Below are 24093 nucleotides of genomic sequence, written 5' to 3'. Positions count from 1 at the left end.
CCGTAATATTTTTGTTGTTGTTGTTGTTGCTATAAACAGTGGCGCCCCCAGAAAATTTTAACAGGTGTGGCCAAATGAGGCCACAGTAGAATTTTGGGGTGGCACATTAAAATAAAGAAAAAGAAAATAAGGGTTTGCAATATAGACAAAAAGTTATATCTCTGTGAGTTCTAGGATTTTATCGATAACGATAACTATTTTGCCGAGTGTTATTGTGCTGAAATCTTATTTTTAATTGTGCTGACATCTGATTTTTTATTTTATTTTTACCTTTACACCATTGTTTCTAAAAGTGTGCACCATCTTTTAGGTCAAATACTTGCATTTGGGCTTTTACCAAGCAAATGCAATCATTATCAACAAAATTGATCTTTGCAATGCAGATAAAACAGAAGCTGCATCTGAAGTGCCATTTAGATGTTTTTACACAGTGTTTAATGCAGCTCCGTGGAACATGGAATACTTTAACCTGCAGTTACAAATGAATAAATAATGTTTAGATATTTTAAATATAAAACATTGAAAACTGATGTTTGAAATTATTTAAAAAATGAAAAGGTTCCATAAGATGTGAAATTAAAACCGCCAATAGGTGGCAGCGAGTCACTGTTAATAAGTGAGTCACTGCGATTGAACCGCATGTGCTGCTCTTTTTTTACACTTCTTAAACTATTGTGAATTTACATTCTGCATTTAAAATAATAGTACCCAGTGCCCACTGCAAATAATCCTAGGGGTGGCCACAGGGGTGGCCAGAGTTTATACGGCCACCCCTGGCCACCCCTTGGGGGCGCCCCTGGCTATAAAAACAGACTCAGGCCATCAATAGCCTTTAAAATGGCTTAAAATGCATTATATAAAAAAATAATAAGGCAATAATGATTGGTTAATAATAACATTGTTAAAATACATAAGGTAGGCAAATACAAAATAAACAATTTATGTACATGTTATTACAAATGCCATGTGATTGCTGCTGTTACACTTACATGACAATCAAATCCTTGTTTAGGCTACTGACCAAACATTTAATTCATATTCCCTTAATCTTTCATTTTTGGCCACCTTTTTGCTATAGATGGTGTTAATAATAATAAACATCTAAACTTATTTCGTCAGATCTTGACAATGTAATGTGTGTATTTAAATTCACGTTTTGTGTAAAAATCAACTAACATAAAAGTACCGTTGTAATACACTTCCCTTAGAAAAAGTACTGAAAGTAATACTTAGGTATACTTTTAAATCATGGTTCTACAATACATGTAAAAAGGTGGAGGTAAAAGTGGACTTTTCGATACTTATGTGTTTATTTGGATATGTAATATTCATATATCATGACATTAATATGATACTCTCAAATACTTCAAAGGATATTATGAACATTCCATCATGATTGTGGTAACGTCCAAAAATGTTAAATAATAATGTTAATCATTTTCCCCAACTTTCTAAGTATATTTCTACCTGCCACTGTTTCCCGAAAAATCATGTAGATTATAAAGTCACGTTTCAGGGGAAAGGTCTGCACACCACACACACGAGTAATGTAGTGCTTCCTGAAGTGGATGATTATTATGGATAATGAGTTGTTCGGGATAAAGTATACCTTTGTTCAAAAAAATTACCTCTCATCATTGAAATTACCTTTTGAAATTAGACTGTGGCTCGGCTTCATTTCCATTTAAATTGCCTCTGCTCTTGTGACATCACATGTGGATCTGGATGCTAAACGCTCTGCATTCCTGTCATTGCAGGTCCAACATGTCAACTTTTCTAAGGATGGAAGGGCTTGGGCATGGGTTGTGTCCTCTGGTGGTCTTTTTGCATCTGTTGTGGGCCATCCATCCTCTCTTTTCACCCATCTCCCATTTTTTTTCCCATATAGAACCAGCCAACAGAGTGATGCATGTCTCGATTTGGGTTCAAGCTGGATTTGAGCATCTTTGACATCATGCACAACTGTGACCAGGCCTTCCTGGGAGACAACATCATCTACTCTGACAAGTTGGGAGAGTATCCTTACTATGATATTGGCAGTGAATCAGTGTATGGAGGTGTTCCTCAAAACGCCAGCCTGAACCGGCACCTCTGGACTGACATCACAGATTTGGGATTTCACAGGCTTGCTGTCATCGACTGGGAAAATTGAAGGCCGCTGTGGAAATGTGACAATAAGGAAGTCTACTGGAATGGCTTCAGGGCTTTAGTGAAAGCCAAACATCCTATTTGAAAGCCAGATCAGATAAAAAAGGAAGCGGTGAGGGGTTAATTCAAGGACACTTAACAGGCCTTCATGGAGGAGACATTAAAACTGGGCCATAGAGAGCGTCCTGGAGGGTTATGGGGGTTTTATGGCTTCCCCCTGCTGCTATAATTATCAGTACAAGAAGAACGAGACGTATATAGGTGAGTGTCCTGCTCTGGAGATGAAAAGGGCTGTACCCTGATATCTATCTGGATCTCGGGCTTCTCGGGATATCTTGCTTCAGATCCTGGAGGCCATGAGGGTGAAGGAACAGACCACCCATCAGCCTCCATCTGTCTTTACCTACGCCAGGATCGTCTACACCTTCTCCATGGAGTTTCTCTCACAGGTGAGTGCAGAGTAAAGGCCCGTTCAGTTTGTTACTTGTTTTACTGTATATCTGTTTAACAAAGAGTTATAGACCTTAGTCAGGGTAGCGCCTGGGTTATTATAGTTAACTGAAACTGAAACTGATATAAAAATGTAAATCATAAAAAAAAGGTGTTACTTGGAATAAAATTTACATTAATTTTTTGGTTTCCAAGGCAACATTTCTCAATTTAATGTAGTTTAATTTGATGTATTAAATAACTTAAACTTAAATAAAAAGTAACATTTATAATACATAAATAATTGAATATATTAAAAGAAGAAATTATATACAGAAAATACTTAAAATGACAAAAACACACCATAAAATTATTAAAACGTAAAAAAAATATATAAATATATAATATATATATATATTAAATTTAAAAGCTATAATAGTAGTAAAGATATATGAAATATGTGAAAAATTTTTAATTTTGACTGGAATGAAAATTAGTCTTAAATTCAGTATTTCGTCTAACCTGACTATCTAAGGTCGTACATATTTTGATATTCAAGTGATTATTGTCATGTTTATTGATTATGATCTACCTGGCAATAAAAAAGACCAATAAGGAGAACTGTATCAATAACTAAATGATATTGTTCTGTTTATTATAAGCACATGTTCACACGCTGCTTTAAATGCTTATGCTTTAGAAACTCTGTATTCTGATTGGCTTAAATTAAAGGTTTAAAATATGTAATTTAACAAAAAAGGTTTGTGTCACTCATATGTGTATTTCAGGAGGACTTGGTGCACACTATCGGTGAGAGCTGCTGGTGTCGTGCTGTGGGGAGATGGAAACTACTCTCCAACAAAGCTTGGACTGATGTTGATTATTACACAAATGCACTCATACACTTCTGATAATTGTATATTAGTGGATGGCTAGAAAGCTGGAGTGCATTATGCATTGACAAGCTGTTTTAAAATGACTCCTAGGGAAACTGGCGTCACACTAGAATCTTTGCATCAAGTCATTCTCAGGTGAACATGAACAGAACTGGGTAAACAAGCACATATCTTTTTACTGTATGCTAAATAATTCTAGTTCAGTCAACTCTAACCTCCAAGTTCACTTACTGTAGCTTGACCAATAAAGGATGTAATTGTCATAGATTCATGTCCTTTAAAAAAATATAAAACCGGAAATAAAATAAAATGTAAATATATGATGAATGACTTCAACTTCAACAAGCAGAAGGCCTGTGTAGTGGTTCGGGACATCCTGGATGACATGCTTGACTACTGCATTGTGTTAACGTGACAGAGGCGGTGTTTTTCTGCAGCCAGACCGTGTGCTCGTCCAAGGGCCGGTGTCTCAGGAGAAACCCGAGCGGCACGGACTACCAGCATCTGGACCAAGCTGAATGGTCCATCGTTCCCAAAGGAAGCTGTCAGAGCCTGTTAGCAGGGATACATCTTATGTAGCCCACGGGAGGTTCAGCACAGTTGAAGGGGAAACAAGTGTATTCACAGCCAGCTTTATGTTTCAGTGTTTCCTGGGCTGGGAAGGAGAACAGTTTCAGGAACCAGGGCCTGTAGAGTGTTTACATGACAGAAATGACTAGAAGACTGTTGGGGTTAAAGCTCAGGGCACTGAACACATTACCATTGTGGACTTGATGTTACTTTACAGGGTGATTGTGCCTTTAAAGGGGGGGTGAAATGCTATTTCATGCATACTGAGTTTTTTACACTGTTAAAGAGTTGGATTCCCATGCTAAACATGGACAAAGTTTCAAAAATTAAGTTGTACGTTTGAAGGAGTATTTCTGTTCCAAAAATACTCCTTCCGGTTTGTCACAAGTTTCGGAAAGTTTTTTTCGAGTATGGCTCTGTGTGACGTTAGATGGAGCGGAATTTCCTTATATGGGTCCTGAGGCACTTCTGCCGGAAGAGCGCGCGCTCCCGTACAGCGAGGCTGAGCACACTCATTTCACTGATCAGAGCGATTCACTGATCAGAGCGAGAGCGTCGCGAAATGTCACAAAAGGAGTGTGTTTTTGGTTGCCAGGGCAAGACAACCCTGCACAGATTACCAAAAGAGAAACAGCATTAAGGGACCAGTGGATGGAGTTTATTTTTACAGAGCATCAACGGAGTTGTGCAAGTGTTTTTGTTTGTTCCCTGCATTTCGAAGATGCTTGTTTTACAAACAAGGTCCAGTTTGACGCCGGATTTGCGTATCGTTTATTTCTTAAGGATAATGCAGTCCCAACGAAAAAGGGTCACAATCGTGTGTTGGAACCGCAGGCGGTGAGTAAAACTGCTTCAAATATCTCTGTGTTGTTAACTTAGCTATCGGCGCGTAAGCACATCAAGTAAACAACATGCGATGTTGTCATCAAACTGCACTTTCCACATCTACAGCTTAAAAAAAAAGAAAAGAAAAAAAAAAAAAGAGGACAAAGTGGAACTCAGTCATTTTCCAAAACCGCTAAGCAAATATATACAGTTTCAGTACATACCACATAGAGAAGCCTTTGCTGATGCTGCTCTTGTTAAATTTCAGCCTCTGGATCTGTGTCACAGCTTCCAGACTCGCTCAACACAAAATCCTACTCGCGCTCGTGATTCTTTAGCTCCGCCCACACGTCACGCCTCTAGGCGCTCGTGTTTTTCCGGGAAAAATCGGTACAGACTATCTTTCTCTTATGAATATAATAAAACTAAAGACTTTTTGGAGTTATGAAGGATGCAGTACTACTCTATAGGTACTCAAGATTAACAGGATATTGAGTGAAAACGAGCATTTCACCCCCCCTTTAACAACTGTAGCGCTGTAGTGTGTTGCTAGGCTAGCTAGACTTAAATATATATATATATATATATATATATATATATATATATATATATAAAACAAATAAAGATGAAGTTTTATTTTGATTGTTTGTTTATATCAAACATACGTAAATCCCTGAGAATGCAAATATTATTAATTAAATGTATTCATAAAAAGCATAAATAATTAAATCATTGAAATCTCGAGGAATATATGGAATAAACTATTCTGACAAATTGTTAATTAACAGGTCTACCCTTTTTCCTGTTTTCCATTATGATTGCATTTTTATACAGTTTTCTGCATTAAAAATGGCTGTTATACAGTTATGCATGATTTCATTTACTGTAAAATACTCAAACAGAAAAGGCTGCGAAACTAGTGCTAAAATCAGGTTTTATTTTGGGGTTTTAGCCAATGGTTATATGTAAACTAAATGCCACACACAGCCACTTTGTTGCCTTTCTCACACTGCAGCATCTTTCTGATCAGCTTTATCTGATACCATCTTTGTAGTGTAAAAGTGGATAGATGAATAAATGAATGCACGAAACAAAACCACAATTTAGTATGAAAATAAATTTAAAAAGATAATTTAGAATCCAAATATACTGCAATAACAACATCATTTTGTATGCAGAACTTTCAAGAAATGTAAATCAAAGAAAGTTATAATAAAGTTAATCAAGCTGAGAAAATAAAGTTCTGTTGCTTTTATTCCATGTCTGTTGGATTTTACATCATGTAAAAGCTACAATACTCTTCTAAATTTTTACAAAACCAACGTTTAGCATATATATATGCTTTTTAAGTCTTTTTAGCATTTAAAATACACCGTCTTTCCAGAGAAAACAAACAACGCATGTTACATATGCAGATTTTGTCCAATAAAACTATATCAAGATTTAGCATGCCCCGCCCACTAATACCACCTGACCTGGCTAGCAAATCAGAGTTCAGGGATTATTAATTGAGATGAGGCCTTCGATTTATACCGCCCAAGCTGTTTTGTTCCAATAGTACAAAGAAATACATCAGCTAAGGAAAGAAATCTTAATTAACTGAAGAAAACTGAGGAATAATTAAACATTTGTGGAACATCAATACCTCCTTGTATGAAGGTAAGCTGTCAGTTTGTTGCTGTTTAGCCCTGTCACTGTTTAAGCGAAAAGCAACACAAACGGTCTGAAATCACTCTGTAGGGCCACTAGGTGACAGCAGAAGCACACTGTCAAGTGAACTAAGATGACTAATAACATCCAGTTCAAAACCCTTCGTATAATATGTAGAGATGGCAAACATTAAAGACTTGTTTACTATTGTCTGGGCTAAAAACACTCGGGTAACTCAATTAAACTTAGCATAAATCAAGCTAACGTTAGCTTTGATCAGATGTGGATGTGTTTGTTTGCTAAGGTGTTTATTTTGGTCGTTGGTATGCTTTGCTGGGTTTTTTTTGGCATAACTGTCAAAGATTGTCTTTAGAAATGGCTTTATTTAGTGTAATTCTTAGATTTGTTCAGTGGTAATCGTTGGGCTCATTATGCATATGTACTGTGGATATTCTGTTTGCTCATACTGTTGACAATTCCACTGAAATCATGTTTCAATTCCAGTGTTTTAGACATGTCAGTTATAAATGCATTTCTCTTACAAATTGTATTGTTGGGAGACCATGATACAGTGATGGTAGTGGATGGTAAAACTATGATACTTTATGGTACTGAACAACATGGTAACTTAAATGCTACCCCAAGGCACTACAATAGTTCATGTCCTAAATACTATGGTACTGCCAAGGTATTTTAATTCTTGTAAGTGTTGTGAACAGACTTGAATAAAGAGAGTGTAAAGAAAAGGAAATCTTTGCAATCATAGATGTAATCTCCTCATCGTTATTGCATCTTAGAGAAAATGGAAATCATTTAAATCTGTTTAGGATTGACCTCAGAGACCTAGCACACTTAAGTATTTTCCTTTTGAAATAGGTTAGCAATTTGAACAACATAATTGAATTTCTAGAATTTGGTGTCCAAATCTAAGGAAACTGGATGTAACAAGTAACTAAATGTAAAAGTTGATCTGGTATTTGGAAAGAAGCTCCAAATTCATCAACCACTAATCAAAATCGTTTGGAAAAAGATTTTTATGGCATTTCTTTTTTATATTTGGTGCATAGAGATCCAAAAGTTTCCAATGTAAAAAAAAAAACAAAAAACATATATATATATATATATATATATATATATATATATATATATATATATATATATATATATATATATATATATATATATAAAATAAATAATAATAATACAAAAAGATTTAACTATTTCAGTCTTTTTGTTTGTCATTTCTTTGTAATTATTTGTGAAATTTGCCAGCAGTTTCTGAGTGAATTTCTATTAGTGTGCATTTAAATAATTGTTTAAATATATTAAAATTTGTAGTGTATGCAAATTTGTATAGCTCTATTTGACTAACTGTTTAGATATCCCTAATAGTTTGCTTTTAGGTTTAACCTAAACTGATGAACATTTGGTTGTTGAATGACTAGTTGAATAATCATCCATTGCAAACCATCCATAGAACATCTGCACTTATTGTTTTCATGAAGTCAGATTCAAGTGAGACTTTATTTAGTTGAACTACTGAATCCAGTTGTCCTTTTCATGGTTGATTGGCAGTAAAAATCAATCACATTAGACAAAACCTACCAAAATGGCTGATTAAGAGAAGAAAAACTTTACATTTGGGTCATTCTGGTCTGTGGCAGCGGCGAGAGAATTACCCGTGCGCCGCTCATGAGATAAGGTAAACAAAGGCCGTTAAATTTAGGCTCACTTCCATTCCCCCAGAAATGATTGCATTGACCCAAAGTCACACATTTAGACAGATAAGCAGCCACAGAGGATGATAATAGACGTCCCTTTGCAACTTTTGTGTTTTATCGGTCTCCAGCCTGGAACAGTGGTCCCTTAAGACAGCTCCCCAAAGTCTGAGACAGCGAGTGTGTCCAACATCTGAAAAATACTGCTTTTACAAAGTTAGTAACATTATGTCTACTAAGATCTCTTCATCTGGTCAGTTTTTATCAGTCAACATTTGAAGTAATTCAGATTTTGTTATGTTTTTGAAATGAGTCCCTTCTGCTCACCAAGGCTGCATTTATTTAAAATAGGGCATATTGTTACAATTATTTTTTCCCCATATATATATATATATATGTATGTGTATATGTAGGTAGGTTATTGCTGTGATCCAAGCTGTATTATCAGCATAATTACTCCAATCTTCACATGATCCTTCAGAAATCATTCTAAAAATTCTGATTTGAAAAACATTTCTTATTGTTGTCAATGTTGAAACAGTTGTGCTGCTTCATATTATTGTGGGAACCATGATATGCTACTAATTATTACTTTTGTTCCACAAGGATGTATTCAATTGACCAAAAGTGTCAGTAAAGGCATTTATAATGTTACAAATTATTATATAAAGTAAGTTGTTGAATAAACTTTCTATGCATAAAAAAAATAAATAAATAAAGTGGCAAAATCTGCGATCAACGTGAATGATAATAACCATTATTAATAGACCACAAACAGTACTTTTGAGCAGCATATCAGCATATTGATTTCTGAAGATCATGTGACACTGAAGACTGGATAAATGATGCTGAAAATTCAGCTTTACAAATTGCATCACAGAAATAATTTACATTTAACAAAATATTCAAATAGTTATTTTAAATTGTAATAATATTTTACGATATACTGTTTTTTTACTGCCTTGTTGAGCGTACGAGACTTCAGAAGAAGTCTTAAAAGAATCTGTAATCGTGTGCATGCGTTTCAGGTGAAATTTAAAAAATGGCATTAAAAACAAAAACAACTTTTCCATTTCAACAGCATAATTAAAGCTGTTGTAGGTTTCAGACACCCATCTAACCGTTGCCAGACACCCAACTCCGTTTTTCTGCTTCTGTTCCTCTTATCTGTTTTCTGTGGTGTCATGACCTGAGTCCCGTCCTCGGTCGTGCTTTCCTTTCTCCTGCTGTTTGGTGGTCTGGCGAGCGCTGGCGTCATCTCACTCACTCAACGCTTTTTAATAAGCTCCTCATCACGGACGGCCCCTGTCCTTCAGAAAGAGTGGGCACAAGGATCGCGTGTGAGGGGACTCTGTATTTGATTTTGAGCAATGCTGGCTTCACTCTTCAGTCATGGCTGCCTATCTTTACACTTAATTTTGAGGTTTGGAGTTGTAGACCTTTTGGAGATGAGTGTAAAGGGAAAATAGTCTTGGGAGGATGAGTTTGCATTGCCCTTATGGTTTGTACTTCACCTCACATTATGTCAAGATATTCAGTAAACAGATTTGATGTATCTTGTGGTGTATCTTGTGAGCAAATAATGAATAATGACTTGAATTTCAGCCAGTTTATCACACTAAGTTATAAAATCTAAATTTAGGATTAATGCATTTGAATTGGATATTCAAGTTCCATCCATTAGGATTAAACAGTTTTAAACAATCAAAACAAAAAAGAAAACAAAAAGCTAATGTAATGCATGTTTATAAGTCATAAATGAAATGGGTAAGAAACTGCACTCAAACCTTTTTATTATTTGAAGCTATTGGATATTATTTAAATAAACCATTTCAAAATGCATTTATTCAAATGCTTAAATTCATTCTTAAAAGCAGTAAAAATGTTTTCATTTTAAAAACATTTTAAATGTATTAAATTTAAAAAGAATAAGCATTAAAATATGGTTGGCGGTGGAATTTGGATTTAATGATGATTAAATATATGAACCTGGTTACAGTGTATTCAAAAGCATTCAGTTTTTAGTATTATTACAGAAATCTGACCTGTTTTATACATTTTATTATGCATGACTGACAAATATGCATCACATCATGCTTTAAGTTTGTTTAAAACTCTGTAATCCAAATGGATGGATTTTTTTAATGCAATATACAGTAAATACATAAGACCTTAAATTTAGGATTAAATAGTTTTTGAATGATATAGTATACTAGTTATGTGGATAACTTTTTATGGTGCTTATTCTTCTTTTTTGGAGCATCTTTTAGTTAAAAAAATAAAACCTGGCAGAAGCAAATTTGCATTGGGGAATATTACATTTTTGTTGTAAATTTTGACTGCACAGTATTATTTAGATATATTTTAACCCCCCCTCCCCCAAACCAAAGTTAAACATGCAGCCCTGTCATAATTTGGAATTTGATATTTTGTTTCACAGTAGAAAAAGTCTGGAGTGATAGATTTTGAACACTTTTTTTTTGTTACAATAAACATGCAACTTAATTAACTTTTAGAGAGGCATATATTTCTTTGGAATTTGTATTTAAAATTGAATTGAGCTTGAAGTGATGTGACAGTTTTGTATGTAGTCACTCAAAACTATAGTTCCTAAGAACTCAGATTTTACCTGAAACCATCATAAACACACACTTAGATAAGATCCAGAAGAATGCAGACTTTTTTGTCAGATTTGATATCATCAAACTTTGGCATATATGACAAGCAAAGTTGAAAATCAGGCATTGCAGTCAAATATCCAATTTGTGCACTACAGCCATTTATGCATTTATATTAATATGCGGAAACATGCCGGCATAATAACCCATTTACCTCCTCAACCACATTTATTAGTATTTCATTTGAAAACTTTCTTCTGTTTTTGTAATCAATTTAAAAAAGATTTCTGCTGTGCATTCCCATAATCCAGATTTTTTTTATCTTTCAGTTATTTACTCAGTACCCATTCTGAATAAACATTTCTCTTTCTCTACGCTAATCTGGCTAATAAATGGATAGCGCAGGAGCAATGTGTTTGCTATGGGTGCCGTGTTACTTCACTGCCCATCGGGCCGCCTCACCACAGAATTGGAGTGACATCGTGGTCACTTATTTGTAAGTGTGTGCTGATTGCTCTTGCAAAAATGGCAACCACACTTTTTTTGTGTGAAGGATTACAATTTATCTGCAAGGAGAAGAGAGACTCTCTAATCAACCTTCAGAGAGGTTCTGTCGTCACAGGCGTTGGTTATTTGGTGTGTGTAGCCTGGTTTTTGACCCACATGGCTGTTTTCACAGGTTTTGGGAATGGGATATCAGTTTTCATCTTAGTCATTCATATATTTGATTTCTATGCTTATTTATTTACTGCTCGAGTAATATTAGCATGCATTTTGGGGTCAGTTTTATTGCTTGTTGACAATGGGTTATGGGTGGAGTGGGAATAGCCTATTAATTGCAATATGATACTCATTGTGTACTGCATACTAGTTTGTTTATATATATATATATATATATATATATATATATATATATATATATATATATATATATATATATATATGTGTATGTATATGTGTGTGTGTGTATACAATGTCATATGAAAGATATGAATATGAAATGCAAATGTATTTCAAAGGGTGTAATTCAATCGTGGCCAATCATTGCAAGTAAATGTACTGTCATTTTTAAAAAGCTAAATAAAACAATTAAATATTTATATCTGGAAAAAATATAATTCCTTTATTATTTTAATTAGGCAAAAAAAATTAATACTTTTTAAGAAATAGTAAATACATAAAACATATATATACATATATATATAAACTAGTATGCAGTATACAATGAGTATCATATTGCAATTAATAGACTATTCCCACTCCACCCATAACCTATATATATATATATATTCATGTCATTTTTGAAGCCATTATCCATGCCATTCGGAATAAGGTATTCGGCTTCAGGCACACCCCATTTACATATTAAAATTTTACATGCAACATAGATAAGGTCATAGAAAGTAATAGCTACATGCAATATTGTAATTCTAAAATTCACGTCATACTTGCAAACTCTTTGTGCGCATTATGGTTAATGCATGCTCGAGTAGTCGATTGTTTCCGACAGCGACGACTAGTGGTTGAAGTAGTTGATCACTCGACTACTTGACTAGTCTGTGCAAGCCCTATAATTAGCTATATTTATATTGTATGAGTCGAAGATAATTCCATTGCACACACACGTTATGCTCCAGTGTGTGTGTGTGTGAGGAAAACCCCTGCTATAAGAGATAGACATCTGTGATCATCTCACGGCGCAGTGGTTGAGGTCTGTGGTTTGATAGAATCTGTTCAAACCCAATGCTGTCTGAACACAAACCACACGCATAAAACCAGCACAACTGGGTCTGATTAGAGCTCTTTCCATTTGCACTTTTTTCTGCACATCATTTTGTTATCCCAGTTTCAGTCAAATTAGCCTGCTCACTCTTATCACTCTCCCAGTGCATTGTGGGTTATTGAGCAAGGCTTTCTTTTAATTAACTTACAGGCCTTAGAAATATGTGCTTTTTTATTCTGAAGAGCAGAGAATTAACTTTCCTAATGTGTTTTGAGGCGTTTGAGGCTGTGCTGTACTGTTAATATAGTCACGCCTGAACACCATTGAGATACACAAGTTGTCTTCTTGTGTTTTATGAGACGATTACAAGTGAATTTATTTAGATTTTTTGAGGGACTTCTATGAAATGACAATTGAATTTAAACCAAAATAAGATTTGATTTGGCACCTTTGAACTCACCAATAAAATATATTAGAAGTCTTCTCTGCAAAACTATTCTAATATAAATATTAATTTGAACATAAAACACTTTGTAAATTAATGTTTAATACAGTTATGTGGAAAATGTTACAATCTGATCAAGTAATGACAATTTAAAAATCACATGACCTTTGACAACAACAACAAATATTTAAAGTCGTCACTAATCTAATTATATATGAATTCAAACTAAAATATTAATTCATTTTTAATCAGTTTTTATGTAAAATGTTACAGTCTGATTGACATCAGTGATGAAAGATATGGGAAGTCTTCTCTGCCAATCTAATTCTAAATATTAATTTCAACAAAATTCAGCAAATAAATATTTAACACAATTTAATGTGAAATATTACAGACAGATCAAATAATGGGAGTTAAAATCACATGATCTTTGACCTCAACAATCAAAGGTGTTTGTTATAGGTATTCTCTACTAAAATATACATTTTAGTATAAAAATATTTACATCATGATCAAAAAAAAAAGACAAGAGAATTGAAAAATAGCTGTTAATCTATTTATATAAATATTAATTTAAGCAAACATATGAATAAATCCATTGTTATATATTTTTAAAATGGCATGTCTTCTGTGCTAATCTATTTATATAAATATTTATTTTAATAAGAAAAAGTAGATTAATTAAATTTCGTGCAAAATTTTTACACTCATTTAAAAATCACATGACTTCTACCTTTTTATGAGCCTATTTACAGTATTTTAGCAAGAATATGGATGGTTGCTTTTTATTTAATTCCTTGTAGCATTAGAACAGATCTGATTCCTATTTTTGTGTCACACTGCTGCTCTAAAGTATTGGAAAAGAAGTCAAAAACTCCTGTAAGCGCTGTGATTCAGACTTCTTACCCTCTTCACTCCTTCTCATATTCCTTCTCCTCACACACAGATATGGCCACACATACACGTACAAAGTGGGCCACTATTATTAAGCATCTAGTAGTTGTTGGTTTCAGCAGAAATGTCAGCGTGCGTTGTAACCTTTACTCGTGCATGTTATCTGCCTCCATGGCAATGCAATGGGAAAATGAAGGACGGAGACAACGCAATAGGATTTGAAAGGTCCCCATCAGCGTCTGGCCCTGAGGCGCTCTCTCCTTCACAGTTCAACAATGCAGATACACTGCTTTACGCGTGCACACACACACACACGTGACCCCATGGAGAGAGCTTCAGATGTTGCTATCTGTCTCAGTGCATCTCTATCTGGCTGTGTAAGGCTCAACATGCTAAAGTCGCTAAAACAGCTTTGCTAAGCGCATTTGCTCGGTCAGTGGTAAGTCTAACTGACGCTGTTTACTGCAGTCAACCAAATCAATAATCAAAAGGTGGACATGCTTACTATTCGGTCAGCCGGGAATGTACACGCTGAGTAATGTGATTTACACTAGTGAGACATGTGCATCAACACTTGGAAGTCAACTTTGGGGTCAGTACGTTTTTTATTTTTCATTTTTTTGCTTTTATTCAGCAAGCACACATTAAACTGATCAGGTAAAGTGCCAGTAAAGTCATTTATAATTCAATTAAATGGGGAAAAGAATAAATGAAATATGAAGCAGCCCAACTATTTTCAACATTGATAATAATCAGAAATGTTTCTTGGGCAGCAAATCATCATATTAGAATGATTTCTGAAGGATCTTGTGACACTGAAGGGACGGGGTGTTTGTACCATCACATTTTGCTCTTGTGCTGCTCAAGAATGACTGGTTTACTCATTAAATATGGTGCAAAGATTGAATGCCTTGGCAATCCAGTGATTAGTTCTAGCTTTCTTTTGAAAAGTGTCCATAGAGTGAACATTTACTAGAGTTAAATTTTACTATTACTATTTAGCCATTTATTTTCGTATGTCCAACTCAAATAATCACTTAAAGTAACTTAATTCAACTTAAAATGAAATGTACAGAACAGTACAGTACTCACTCTCCACATGTCAACAACAAAATAAGATAATTAAACATTTGAGAGTAGCCATCAACTTCCATAGTATTTTTTTCATACTGTGGAAATCAATGGCTACCGTCAACTGTTCGGTTACACACATTGTTCAAAATATCTTTCATGCTCAACAGAAGAAAAACTCATACAGGTTTGGCACAGCATGATACAGAATTCTCATTTTTGGATAAACTATCCCTTTAAGTGATATTCAGACATATTATTATGGTAATCTAGTTATTTATTAATGGGATATTTACAAAGCCATTGATTAATTGTTGTATGGTGAGCTATTGCTTTACAGGACAAATTCAGTGATACCCATGCTTTATCTTCTTGTTGGGATCTCAGATGTGGTCAGGAAGGTTTTTTTGCCATACTTTGCTCTTCCTGCTCCCGCTGAGCTTCTGTACACACAACATTTCCTTCTTCTCTGCTGTTTTTATCGCCATCTTCCCGGTGCCAGTCCAGTAACGGTGCGTCCGAGCCTCGCATTATCGGCAGGGGAGGCCGGCTTAATCTGGCAACCCATCTTTTAATGCCGGTTCATAATTGAGATGTTTTTTTCTGAACAGGTGATGTCTGTCGAGCGTGACGAATGGGATCTCTCTCACTCTCACCATCTCCGACTCTCTCTGCTTTCTCTGTGCTCTTTTTCCAGCATTATTAAGTGACCTTTACTTTCAGCGGGAAAAAAAAATAAAATGGGAAATTAATGAAGATGGTGCCTGTCACAGGGAGAGGGCTGGTTAATTGGTTGTTTCCACTTTACTACAGATAGATGAAGTGTCTTACAGCTGTATCTCAGCATCGCTGTGACCCTGAGTGTGGAGTAAAAGACTGATCCAAGACCAGCAGACCACCTTGGGCTGGTTTAAACTGGGGTTTTGGTAGGGAGTTTATATTGGAGTACGCTGGTTATGAATGTGGCCGGCATTGGTTATGTGTTAGGGTGAGTATAGATGCTTGATGAATGAAACCTCTTCAGTGGCAGGATCTAATCTGTCTGGTTTTATGCTCCATTTTCTGTCACGGTGGAGCAACTTTAGACTCTACATAAAAACATTTTTTCATGCACTGTGATCTTTTTATTCTTTATTTTTACTAGTACAAAGAATCCATTTATACATATTAAGCGTTTAATTCAATACACTTTATCTATTTGCATCTGTAATTTTCAAATATCCTACAGTATCTTAAATGAGTTTTCATCTCTACTTCAGCAGTACTTACACTTAACTTTAGAGTTTTATTCATTCTAAGGATTTTATAGGAGGGCTTGTTCATATATAATTAATTTGATTTTATACAACATTTTAGTATGCACTTTAAGTATGTACTACAGGACCACTTTCCATGTGTTGTCTGCAGCATACTTGTGTAAAATATGTTTCATACCTATTAGTACTGTGTCTGGGGATTTTATATACGATTTGACCAACCAATTATTATATATTATCACATATTATTTTTAAGTAGATATATATATTTTTTCCTTTTATAAAAATGTTTTACTTTTTTTTGTTGTTGTTGAGAAATTATGCATGCCTAGATAAAATAATGCTAATCAGAATGCTAAAAATATTAAATAAAGTGATTTTTATTTGTATTTGGCTCTTCACAAAGCTTGCCTTAAAGGGATAGTTCACCCCAAAGTGAAAATTCTGTCATTAATTACTCGCCTTCATGTCATTCCAAATGAGACAAAATGTAAAATATATTTTTTTTTTTTCTTTTGCGCACAAAAAGTATTTTCGTAGCATCGTACCTATCGGACCTTAATTGTAGAAATTACATTGCTGTCTATGGTAGGGTCAGAGAACTCTCAGAATTCATCAAAAATATCTTTCTTTATTTTGTGATCCGAAGATGAACTGAGGTCTTACGGGCTTGGAACGACACGAGGGTGAGTCATTAATGACATAATTATCAATTTTGTGTGAACTAAACTTTTAAAGTCTTAAAGCCTGTGCTAAGTGAATGCAAGGTGACTGGCAAGTAAAAAACTTTTGAACAATGGATGGGAAACACCTGGAGAAGTTGGAGTTATGGTCACACAGTTTTTACATTACGGTCTAATGTTGACACATTGAGTTTGTTTCTATGGATTGTATGGGTTATCACAAACTAGTGTTAAAACTTTGTTTATTCAGGTTAGGTTTGATTTTAAAAGCTGTGTTGAAAGCCTTTGGATGTCCATCAAGCTGAGAGAAGAAAATTAGAGAAATGTCCTCCTGTTGTATTCTTTTTCTGTTGTGTGCATTTAGATGACTTTGTAGGAAGCCCTTCAGATAGGTTTGGGCATTGAACAGTCCGAAATAAGACGAGTTCATCTTGAACACATCGTGAATTACCGTCCTGTCATTTGTGATTATGATTTCTCGAGAGCAGATTAGTCGTAAAACTCTTTTTGTCGTCTCAAGGTCATTTCATCAGAGCGGCTTCGCTACGAAATCTGCACCCTGCCAGTCTTGGGCTCTCTGCTACGCTCTCCATCCCGTCTTCAGAGTCTGTTTTTCTTCCTTCTTTTTTCAATCACTGCTCTTTTGTTCATTTTACCCCCCTCCCCGAGTGCAAGAGCTCTAAACCAGAGAAGTCTGTGTGAAGCTCTGTGATTGGCTGCTCTGGGTGGCGGTGTTCACAATCGATTATGCCACGCCGCTCTCTCCGACTAACAGCTTCTGTGTGCCGCGCGCTCTTCTTTTATACCGCCGCGCTGCCTGCACAAATCTGTAACCCCTCTGCCCTCCGCCCCGCTCACCCAATCTGCTCTTTTTCTTCCTCCTTCCCTCTTCTTCATTCTAGTCTTTCTGTGCCACACCGTCAATTCACGTCTGGCCAAATCATTCTCCCTCTCTGTGTTTTTCTTTCCCATCAGTTCTTCCATCAGGAAAGAGACAAATCACAAATGAGATCTTGTGTAATGTCTTGAATGCTTCTCCTAGTAGACAGAAATGAGATTTAATGGAGCAAATGGAGCAAGAACATGAACTCCAAATGGACCCCATTTACTTTAATAGTTATAGGTCTTAAAAGTGCACAAATCAGGAATGTTACTCTAGTGCTAGAACGTATGTGTGTGTGTGAGTATAAGTTTATTTTATTTATTGATTATTTAATTGTTTACAGTATATATCAATCATCAATCATCATCATGCACCAGAATTGTTTATTGCATATATTACTTTTAGTTCCCAAAAGATGTTGAAAGATAACAAAAGTGAACTTTTTTTAGATTAATGGTCCATCAATTAATCAAAAAACATCAAAGCTTTCTGTAGAAATAAGAAATGTCAAATAAGATCACTTTTAATTTCTACAACGCTTCTCTTAGACATAACATTTTTATTTATCCTGAAATCAAAATAGACTAGGATTAATCTCTTAATGCTTGTTTCTAGTTTTATGTAAGTAAATAGTGTATTTTTTTTGTTTGTTTATGATGTTAAAAGAGTCTCCATAAAGTTTCCTAAGCTAAGAAAGAGTAATATCTAAGCAATAACATTTTCTTCTGGCTTCACATGTTGCAAAATGTTATTTTTTATTTTTTATTCTACATGCACTATATTTTTTCCATCAATCCTTTTTCTGTCTCATTTTTTTTTTCTTGTGTGTGGCTTTCTTACACTTCATTTACCAGCCATTAAATTATTAGCCGGCCATTTCTCCCCAATGATCTCCCATAATTCATCCAGCGTCTCTCCTTCAGCCACAGGGACAAAATGCCTATGAAAACCATTATGAAAATAATGCATCTTTGTGTTTGAGAAACGTGGCATACATGTTTGGAGCTTCTTGATTTTGCTCCTTTGTGTTGGTTTGTTGAGGTCAGTGTGGAGAGAGGAGAATTGTCTGGAGAACGCTGGATAAAATGTTTCTCTTTCTCTTTTTTTCCATGCTTTTTTTTTTGATTATTGAAAGGCAGTGAAGCGTTCCCATAGAAGCAGCTAGATGAGAGCTGGACGGGGAACGCCTTCGTCTGCCTGGGCACAATGTTCTGTCTGTCTCTCGCTGTCTTTGACTCAGTTTCTCTAAGAAACACACAGAAGTCAAATGTAGCTATCCCACCTTGATTCCTGTATGTTTCTTACTCTGTCGGTCGGTCGGTCTTTATTCATTCAGTATATTAATGCATGGATATGCTAAACTTTTCAGTTTTTCTGAGGCATCACATATACAAACTAGCCGCAGTGGCATCCTTACAGACAGCGAGATGAGATGAGCTTTAGCTGAAAAGGCGAGCGCTGAGATTTCTTCAGGGGTTTGTATTTGGAGGGTGTTGTCTTTTTTGATTCCTGTTACTAAAGGATCCCTGGAAAACACCGGCTCGATCGGATAAGGTCATCGGCGTCGGGAACAGCCAGCATGGATTTCTCTATTAAATTAACTTGCTAACTTGGTGAAACACTGACTCGATAGCTTTCTCAAGGTCAAAGTGCATCAGCATGTATTTCAGCGCTCTCAGGCTGCTATTGATTGCTGTAATGGGGTTATCAGAGATTAGACTGAGTGCTAATGTAAATAATCCTCGGATGTGTGGGGGATATTTTCTGAAGTAATACTGAAAATATTATTTCTGTTAACTTTCACTGGTATTTTACACACAGATATTTAGCAATGAAAGGAATTATGGAGAAATACTGTATGTGGGCTAGACAAGTAATGCCAAGTACTGCTGGTAATTTAGGCAAAATAATAAGAATAAACATTAAGTAACATAAAAATACTTTTTTTCATTGTGACTTCACATTAAAACTGATAAAATATGGATATTAGACAATCTGTTTCTCGTATTATATAAGAAGTTATATAGATGCCATTCTGCATAGATATTTAATTTTAGCTTTTATTTTTGTGTTGCCATCAGTTATTGGCCTACTTCAGAAATATTTAGTCATGTGATGCTTTTTTAAAGATCACTATTTGGTGTATTTGGTGTAACAGAATATGTTGACATGCTTTCCATACTTTCCAAAGAAATATGAATCAGCAAAACTGTTTTCAACACTGATAATAATCAGAAATGTTCATGAGCAGCAAATCAATATATTGGAATGGTTTCTGAAGGATCATGTGACTAAAGACTGGAGTAATGATGCTGAAGGTAGTTTTTTCTAAATCTTACAAACCCCAAACAAATTTTTCTAAAATGAGGAGTGTATTCATATGAGATACATGAACAAAATGTCACTTTTGAAAGTTTTATTTTACATTTTTATTCAAAGTCAAAATTGTGAAATGTTTCTTAAATCATTCTGGTTACACCTGTGATAGTGTACTGTAGCTAAATGGCTACTTTTGCTCTCAGGATTACATTAATAAGGTTTCTGTATTTTCACTTCAGTTTTAAGCTTGAAAAGTTACATGATACTGCATGAACATCTCAGAATATTACCATAATTACTGGTTGATTTGATCCACACTCTGACCTGTACGCTGCCTTTGTACTCTTAAGATCAAAACATTACATCCATTTGCACTGTGGCCTATGAGCTAGATCCACCGGGACAGCAGCGGTGAGTAAGGTAGATTATAGCTGACAACTAATGCTATCATAATGCAAGCGTCTGCTCATCACTTTGAACTCCTATAACTCTCCATATCTCATTTCTCACCCTCTTTGGTCATTTAGTGTGCAGACAGGCAGTCTGCATATTAGCACATGAAAGCAAGACACTGAGATTATTACAGACTCATGCGCTTCCATCTGCCTGTTTATAAGAACCAAAGTTATAGACTCAAAAAATATACTTTATATCAAGTATGAACTAGTTTACTAAAATGTGCATCTATTGTATTCTACTTTAATTCAGATTCGAGATTGATATTCATGTTCCCCAATTGACTTTTAGGTAATGTTGCTAGCAGTAGTCAACTAATGCATAATGCATATATTTAAATTTTTAAAGGAATGGTTCATCCAAAAATGAAAGTTAGCTGAAAATGTTCTCACCCTCAGACCATTCAATATATAGATGAATTTGTTTCTTCATCAGAACAGATTTGGAGAAATGTAACATTCCATCACTTGCTCACCAGTGGATTTTTCACTTTGCAGTGAATGGGTGCCATCAGAATCAGCAAGCAGCTGATAAAAACATCACAATAATCCACAAGTTATCTACATGACTCTAGTCCATCAGCCGAATTCTTGTGAAGTGAATAACTGGAGTTTGTAAGAAACAAATCCATCATTAAGATGTTTTTAACTTAAAAACAGAGCTTTTGGTTAAAATGCATAGTCCATAATCCATAATATTGCTTTTTAGAATCTCCACCTGTTTTAATGATTGAAAAAGTGTGGCACTTTGTTCACATATTTTATGTTTTTCCTCTTGTGGCTTCAATTAACAGCCCATTGCTGTTGTTCTATGGATGTTTTTCCTCCAGGTCTCCCGTGGCTGTTATGTGACCAAAAACTGAAAATAAATAAATAAATAAATCTCTGCATGATGATAAAGTTCAAAAAGTCAAATATCCTTGACCTTTAATTGCACCATTAATGCAACATTTGGATACAAATGCATAAAGTGTGCCAGCATTTGCATGAACTTTTCCAAATTTTACAATCAGATAGTTTTGATCTTAATTATTTTTGAAAGCCGCATGTACCCACAAGTTAAAAACCCTTTTTGTGCCACAATGGTTTAATTATAATTAAGTAGGTTGTGCTTTGCCTTTGTCCAGGACGCATTAGAATAATTAGCATTGTTAATTTGCATTAATTTTGTAGTCTGGGTGATCGAAAATACACCGCATGCTTGATTATTAAGTGGAAAAAGTTAATTTTTAATTATAGTGTGAACTAATTTGATCAATTATTCTAGGTACAATTAATTATATTCTAATATGTAATCTTGAATATTTTTTGAGCTGGTTTCAATGCAGTCTAGGATTCTCTTCTCTAAATAGTGATATTTGTGTAGGCCAACACAGAAGTTAGAATCATGTTTCCCAGAAAAAATAACAATTAAAAATCAATTGGATTTGTTTTTATTTTTATAGAATTTTGGATTACCCCTGCAGAACTCTATACCAGCCTCCTCCATCTAAAACAGAGTTTTTTTTAATTGGTCATTGGATTCCTATTTCTTCAGTGTCATATTGAGAAGCTCCACCCACCTGGTTTCAAATTCCACTCCCTATTGCTTAATATTAAACAGCATGTGTGTTCTGATTGGCTGCCAATGCACAGTGTTGACAGATACATTACAGCACTTGGTTTGCACACCTATGATGCCTTAAAATGCTGTCTAGGTAGGCAGCACACTAGGGTTTAGAGCAGAACTTATGTGTTCTAACGCGAGCGCTCGATGACATGAGATGTGTCTGATCTTACATGGCCTCCACCTCTTCCTTTACCTTCTGCCACCCCTGTTTTTCGCAGTCTGCTTCTCCCCAGCTTGTGGAGAGGTAATCACAGTGTGTCAGTGTGCCCTCTTCTAATTGGCCTGACACCCTTCATGTGCAGGCAGGGAGGGGACGGCCTTTGTGTGGCTGCCATAGCGACCGTCCGAGTTAATGAGAGGGAGAGGGCTGTGACTAATGACAGTGGTCCATCCATCGAAGAGCAGAGCAACAACATCACATACATTCTCACACAGCAGACGGGGGCATCTTCGGGTTACATCTTTTAACATGCAACGTGCTAATACCATGGTAGATCTTTTAAATATGTACCATGTAAATGCTAATGTCATGAAAGTAACATGATTTCATTACCCGTTCAAGATATAATGATGGTATCAAATGACAGTATCGTGGTACTTTAATATATACCACAGTATTATTGGAAGCTTGAAATTCTAAGGTACTTCTAATAACCTCATGCATGGCACTACCACTATCATTTGGTACTTTTTATTGTAAGTTCAGTAACTAATAGTACCATGTTATTATCATGTTGTAGACACTATCATGATGGTAATACCATGTTATTACTTAAAATACATTATACTAGCATGTTACCATGCAGTGTAATTTTAGTATTATGTTTATAATATTCATATTTTTATTTAAATTTAATTTTTTTTAATTTTTAATTTTTTTAATTTTAGTAATTTTGTTTTGTGCTTTTTTTTTTCTTTTAAAAAGTATTTCTATTTAGCCCAGGATATATTGTTTTAAATGCTACTATGATACTTTTTCTGTGGTACGTTGAAATATATCATGGTATCGAAATTCATGTACTATGATATATATATAGTACTTCAAGAAATCCATGTTACGTCCATGGTACTTTTTGGTAATTTCTTTGTAAAAAAAGTAATTAAAAGTACCATAATGGTATTACCGTGTTTTAGAAATTTTTCTTTCAATAATTAATTGAGCAGTACTTGTACTTCAACTTAAAACAAATGAAAATTAAATTATTAAAATTATTAATGGAACCAAACTGAAATAAAAACTGAACGTTTTTCATCAAATATTGATATTTTATTTCAGAAAAAAATGAACAAAAACAACACTGATAACCACAATAATACTGCAGCTCTGCCTCTGAGTCAATTGCAGTAATAGTATGAATATGGAAATCACACTATTGTTTTGGGCTTTTCTTCCTCATATCAGCTATCATTGGTTGTTTTTTGTTGATTAAAGCCATCTCAACCCTCCATCACATCCTAGCAGAGCTTCAGATGAATGTGGGATGACTTAATGTAACACAGATTGATAATCTCTGACCGCATGGCTAACTCTCATCATCTACAGTACAGAGTTCACTGTAAGGAGACAGATGGTCATGTCATGTCTTTACACAAGAGAAACCAACCATACAGCCAACAAGCATCGACAATAGAGATTATCCTTGTCATTCATCTGCCTCTTTTCATTTCACCTTTTAAAATTCATTATGAAAAATCCTGCTGCAGAACCTCAATTGAAATTAGACATTTATTTTTTTTTCTATTGAATTGTTCTGATCCAGATCGATGTTTTCACTTCTTAGTATCTGTTCTGAGCCTTTTTTGCATTTTTGTTATACAGCGATTATGTGTGCTGTATGGCTATTAAAGGGGGGGTGAAATGCTATTTCATGCATACTGAGTTTTTTTACACTGTTAAAGAG

General features: G+C 34.9%; 1 protein-coding gene and 1 pseudogene across 1 annotated transcript in view; both read left to right on the top strand.

Moving 5' to 3' along the window:
- The first annotated feature begins 1392 nt into the window (after nt 1-1392).
- On the top strand, nt 1393-4271 carry LOC113089036 (hyaluronidase-2-like; annotated as a pseudogene).
- Nucleotides 4272-6451: 2180 nt separating this feature from the next.
- The window catches only part of LOC113103988 (voltage-dependent calcium channel subunit alpha-2/delta-2), a 259966-nt gene continuing 242324 nt past the window's right edge, over nt 6452-24093 (top strand). Inside the window, exon 1 of the mRNA XM_026266026.1 lies at nt 6452-6527. The gene's annotated coding sequence lies outside the window, so the exon portion shown is untranslated. The remainder of the gene's footprint in view (nt 6528-24093) is intronic.

Source organism: Carassius auratus, chromosome 6 (genome assembly GCF_003368295.1).
Source record: "Carassius auratus strain Wakin chromosome 6, ASM336829v1, whole genome shotgun sequence".
In the NCBI taxonomy this organism is placed as follows: Eukaryota; Metazoa; Chordata; class Actinopteri; order Cypriniformes; family Cyprinidae; genus Carassius; species Carassius auratus.
The sequence above is the reverse complement of the archived record's forward strand: the minus strand, read 5'-3'. Positions and strand labels throughout refer to the sequence as shown.